Below are 6,383 nucleotides of genomic sequence, written 5' to 3'. Positions count from 1 at the left end.
GAAGCACAAAATATAAAAGGCATTAGAAAATTATAGTCTTCAGAGATAAGTGACTTAATCAGCAATCTTAATTACTCAGAACAAACTCAACCCCAAAACGAAGCCCTTCAACTCCCCAGAGGAACGAAGCATTTAATCCCAAACTCCACACACTAAAATTGCTGTACTTTATTTATGGAAAAATTCTTTAAGCTCTCACTTGGAACCGATTTAGACTAAATGTAGACAAAGGATCAGCAAACTAAGGCCTGTGTGCCAAATCCAGACTGACATCTATTTTTGTAAATAAAGTTTTATTGGAACACAGCTATACTCATGTCTTTACATATTTTCTATGGCTGCTGCTGTACTATAATGGCGGTTGAGTAGTTGTAACAGAGACTGCATGGCCTACAATGTCTAAAATATTTATTATCTGGCCTTTACATAAGAAGCTTCCTGATCTCTTATTTACAACAAATTCTAAAACCAATGGGAAATTATATTTTCCAAATCACCGTAGATTAGAAGCAACAAAGAGACGGGGGTGGAGATCCAAAAGCTGGGCATGCTGACCTAGCAGGCAGTGGCCACTGTCAGCCTGATATTGAGGAAGATAAGCAAAAACCTCTAAAAGATGTTCTTAGAATTGGACATCAAAGAAGTGGGCTTAAGAGTCCCCCTTGCCTCAGTGGCAGACAACTCTGAAGGGCCAACCCTGCTCCAGAACTGCCTAAAGTCTCCATAGCAACCATGGTCAGCTCAGTTTCCCTCTCGGCCCAATTCTGTCATCCTCACTTCCTTACAGGTATTACATCTCCCCGAAGCAACCCTTCATGCAACTACCCATCTCCAGGCTGTGTCCAAGGAGCCCAATCTAAGACTATAAAGAGAGCAACATGGCAATTGCTGTTGGCCTAAGTCATTAAGCAAAACCTCAATCTTCTCAATAAGCATTTATTGATCACCTCCTATGTTCCTGGCACTATAGCAGGCATTGTAGGAAATTACAAGATGAGTAAGGGGCCATCCCTTCCCTTAAGGATCCAACAATTTAGTAGAAAGAATAAAACTATACAAAGTATTATAAGATGAGGTTTGTCACCACAATATAAGTTGGATTAAATGCTTGGTTCCTCCGGGGAGTTGAAGGGCTTCGTTTTGGGGTTGAGTTTGGGAACTAGGATGGAGTAAGCCAATTGGCTTAAGTTGATTGGGCAAGCCAGTCCACATCCAGCTGAGGGAAATAAACAGGCATCATGGAGGGGGCAACACCTGACCAGGATAACAACCTTCAAAGGTAGGGGTTTGATACGGGTGAAGAGAACAACAAACTTGGGAAAATATAAGGAAGGGACTAGATTCAGGAACAGAAGTGCAGGTTATGTTTTGGAGAGTCACCTGTAGTTCAATTTGCTAGAATGGAGTCAGAGGGAGATTTTGTTTGAAACACAGATTGAGACCAGCTCATGGAGGTTCCTGAACATCAAGGCAAGAGTTTGTTTAAAGCAGCAAGCAATAGGAATGATTTTGAGCAGAAAGTAGATGATTCAATTTTTCATCCAAACTATCCATTTTGAGGGTTAAAGAGGGCACTGTTAATTACCATGACAGAACAGACACAAACCAAGTCTATCCCAGGCAAACCAGGATGGTCACCTGAGCAGAAAGACAATGTGATTAGAGCTGTTCTTTAAGAGAATCAATGAGGTAGTATATCAGTACCTATTGCTGTGTAAAACAAACCACCACAAATATAATGGTTTAAAACAATTCATAGTTCAGTGAATCAGCAATTTGGGCTGCGTTCTGTTGGGCATTTCTGCTGTGCTTGCCCAGGATCACTCGTGTGGCTGCAGTGGATTGTCTGGGAGTTGATGGGTAGAGTTGGCCTAGCTCACATACGTGGTGGCTGGTGTGGGAATCAGAAGGTGCTGAATATCCACTGAACTATGTGTGTCCAGCAGGCTAGCCAAACTAATTCCCCTGGTAGCAGAAGGGCTCCCCGCAACAAGAGAGCAAGCCCAAGTGAACACATACTTTTCAAATTTCAGCTGGTGGCACATTTACTATTGTCTCATTGGCCAAAGCAAGCCACAAGGCAAAGCCCAAAGTCAGTGTGGGAGAGGACCACAAAGGTGTAGAGACAAGGGGGATTGTCTGGGCCATTTTGCAAATGTTCTATCACAGATAGTAGTGTCTGAGTTGAATTGAAGGAGTAAGACTAAATGTGGAGATAATTTAAAGGTAACTATGATAGGGATAATATTCCCTAACATGTATTGAGTCCTTATATTTGAAGCACTGTACACTTATTAGCATATGTAATTCTCACACATCCCAATGAAGTAGGTAGTAATGTCCCCATTTTCCAGATGAGAAGACTGAAGCTTGAGAAGTTCATTAACCTTAGCCATGGTCACTCAGCTAGCTATTAGTGGTGAAGCTAGAATTCAAACACAAGCAGTCTACATCCAGAGCACAGACACTTACACACCACACCACACCGCCACCTCTCCACCAGCTGACAAGCAAGGGATAATGAAAGTCTCAAGTATATTGTTGGCAGTGAGAGGGGAAAGGAGGGTTTGAGAGGCAAAATCAATAAAACTTACTAACTAATCAGATGTAGAAAGTAAAAAGAAAGATGACTCAAAGATGACTCAGATTTCAAACCAGCAGGACAGCGGAAAGCCTGGATATTAAATTAGATGTTTTGACGGAAGCACCAAGCTATGAAAGATATCAGAGGCCAAAAGGAGATATGTCAGGCAGACCACTTATATACAAATTTTCAAAGAAAATAGCCAACAAATGGTTATACATCTCTTGGGGGTCCTCATTCAGATCAAGAATATAAAAGATTCAACAGGGTATATATTTGAAAATTTGTGAGAATTTGGAAAAAAATCTCTGCTGTGGGTAACACAGACATTTCTCTAAAGGTAGAGAGGGCACCTTCCCTTCATCCCAAGCCCAGTGAAAGGGGCTTCAAGGGCATCACTCGGTGGCACTGACACGTGATCCTCATAGTTAAGGGGCCCAGGGCACAGGTTCCAGATTCTGCCTGAGAAAACTAGGGCAGCCTGAGGTGACAGAGTAAAGAGCCGTTTGCTGGGATCAAAGGTACATGAGTTCTGGGGATCAGATATGGATCCCTGCAGCAGGGAGCCCAGGGTCGTTATAAATGGGATCTTGCCCTGGAGGGGGGCCTTCTAGGGCAAAGAGGGCCCCGGCAATAAGAAGCTGGAGGCAGAAGTCAAGACAGAATCAACAGCTGCCAACTGAAGGAGCAACACTGTTCACATCGTAGGAGTAATAGGGAGGTCAGAAAGGGATCTGCAGAAAGCCCACAGGAGTGCCCACAAGAAAAAGAGCCAAATTCAAACATTTGCCTGGCACAGAGAGCATGAAGCTATGGCAGTGCCCACTAAGTAAAAACATTCCTGTTTCCCTTACTTCTCCTCTCCTGTCCCCTTAAAGTCTGACGAATTCAGGAATAGCAGCTGGAGAGTCTGAGAGGAGGTAAGTGAGAAATGGAGAAGCAGCCCATCACCCATTCTCCAAAGGCCCATGGCCTACAGCTGGCCCTAGCTGGGGGAGGGAGGAGAAGTCCCTGAATGTTTTTGTGTTAATGTATTAGACTGGACTTTATAATTTCTGTATCCAGACTATGTTTTAAGACAAAGGGCTTTTTATCATCTGAGAATGAATAGAAAAGCTATGGACCTGTCCTAACCATAGGCAGAAAATGGACCACCCTCTCAGAATAGATTAAAAGGAGCAGAAAGTGATAAAAGTAATGTCTTAGGTTTACAACCCTACAAATGACGCTATTTTAATACATCAGTCAACAGCAGTTGGGAAGTAAAGGAAAGTAGTTGCCTTGGAAGTGAAAAGATTATAGAAATGTGTTCGCATCTTGGGAAAGAGGTCGAAGACAGTGACAGAAAATTTAGCAGGGTCTACCCTGCTCAGAAGTGGTAGTTGGTGCTGTGGGAGTTGTAGGTATTGGAAGGAGAGGTAGAGAGAAGAGAGCAAGTCAAAGTTTTTATTGAGGGTTTATGGAAATTACAAAAGATTTGGAAAAGCCACTGAGGATTACACAACATGATGTCAAGAGGACACTGAAGGAAGGGCTGAGCAAAGAAAGCAGGCATTTGTGGCGCAATCAGCCTGTGTTGTTCTCACACCTTCCTCCAACAAAGCTGACAGTGGAGGATCCGGGCCTGGGCATTGTGACATCATGGAAATGGCTGGCTCAGTACAATGGTAGGAAAGTCAATGGACGAGTGAAATGGGAACGGGCAAAGAAGACACAATGAGGATGCAGAGAAAAGCCAGCAGAAATGAGGCTGTGAGAGAAGTGGAAAGTAGGCTATGATTAAGAGGAGAATTTCGTGTTTTAGATCCTGGAGGTGGATCTATTTCAAGTGATGATGAGTTGGCCCAGAGGGTATGAAGACAGAGGACATAGAATTGGGGCTTCAAGGGTTAAAGAAAGGCCACCCAAAAGTATGCCAAAATCACCAAAAGAATGCCAAAATCACCAAAGATTATGGCAGGAGTTTGGGCAAGGAGAAAGATCGTGAACTTTGACTTAACAAATTTGCCTGATGCTTTATTCACTTTGTTTAAGAAAGCAGAAAAGTATGAAGCATACTTCTTAAAATTCCCATTTTTTAAAAAGGTATACAACTTTAAAATGGGAAGCATTAAAAGGATTAAACTTCCATCTGCAAAACTAATTTTTGTGGACTCCTTTATTCCCCAGATAATCTTGGAAGATGTAAGCATTATTGGAATTTTAATCCATTTTTAAGAACACCCAAACTGACAGATAATCTGGGACAAAGTGTGGAAGAATCAAAATTCTAAGCATCTTTGACCATGGCAGATAAAAGTGTTTGAATAATGTATAATTTTGAACTTTCATTGGTTTCAAATTTCAGATAATCTTTGAGTAAATTATCATTGTTCATTTCAGTGCTTAAACTATTTATTGAGCTCCTACTATGTGCCAGGCATTATGGATATAAAGACAAATAAATCTTAAGGGAAAGAGTTTAGCTCCCTAAGTCCCATGGGGATTTGAATCCAGGCTAGGATCTCCAGACTTAGCAATTAAAAACACAGGGTGCCTATTTAAATTTGAATTTCAGATAACCAAAGGAAAAAATTCATGTATAAGTATGTCCCAAATAATTCATGGAATATTTTATACTAAAAATTACTTGTCATTTATCTGAAATATATACTATGTTTTATCTGGCAACCCTAATCAAGCCCTTTTTTGCCTGCAAGAAAAAGGCTATAGCCAGAGGACATCTTTAAAGCAAACAGTAAAAGAAACAATTACAACCTATGCTTTTCTTGTTTTGTCAACTTTTTCTATTTGTTTCATACCCAGAGAACAGAAACAGCTCCCCCTAACTAACCCTTAATAAAATAATCTCCCTAGTCATATGTCCTTATAGCACACTATACCTTCTCATAGGGGTTTTTTTGTATTAGTTTAGGCTAAAAGCTAATCTATCATAACTGGCAAGGCCATCCTCAATGAGTAACTTCCATCTCTAGGCCCAAGTCTTCTGCTCAGAATGTTACCATTTACCAGACAGTGTGGAAAGGAGGGGGAAATGTAGAAGGTAACCAGCTTTCATATTAAGGGCAGTACATGTAAGTTGAGCACATCACTTCTATTAGCTTGAACTGAATCACACGACCATTCCTAGCTGGAAGGCAGGCTGGGAAATGTAGTTTCTAGCCACATGCCTGGTTACTTCTCGGGAGACACTATTACTAAACTGAAGAGGAGAGTGGATGCAGAGGGGGCAATTATAAGCCTCTGCCATAACTTATCACAATGTGTAATTAGGTAATTATTCATTTAGTGGCTCCTCACCCCCTGTCTGTCTGTAAGCTCTGTGAGGGCAGGGGTGTCTATCTATTTCACAACTCTATCTGCAGGGTCTAAGACTGTGTCTAGGAATGCTCTATAAATGCTTGTGAAAAGAGAGGAAGGGATTGAGGAAGAAAGGGGAATTGTTCTGGCAAGGTCTTTGCTCTCCTGCCTTCTTACTTCTGCCAAAAGGGAACTCTGTGGGACCCTCCCCTGTTTTCTGCTCACTACCCTCCTCTGTGGATTCTCCTTCCCTACCCTCTCCTCCCCTCCTTTTCCCTCCCCTTTCCTCTCCTCTCTGTGGGGGCCTGCCTGTCTCTGGGGATGCTGCAGGATGTCAGCGCTCAGCCATGTAGACCTGTGATGGTTACGTTCATGTGTCAATTTGGCCAGGTGATGGTGTCCAGGTGTCTGGTCAAGCAAGCACTGGCCTAACCGTTACTGCAAGGACATTTGAGGCTGGTTAATGAACAAGAAGGCTGGTTTATTAAATCATCAGTCA

Source organism: Choloepus didactylus, chromosome 1, assembly GCF_015220235.1.
Source record: "Choloepus didactylus isolate mChoDid1 chromosome 1, mChoDid1.pri, whole genome shotgun sequence".
NCBI classification, from domain to species: Eukaryota; Metazoa; Chordata; class Mammalia; order Pilosa; family Megalonychidae; genus Choloepus; species Choloepus didactylus.
The sequence above is the reverse complement of the archived record's forward strand: the minus strand, read 5'-3'. Positions refer to the sequence as shown.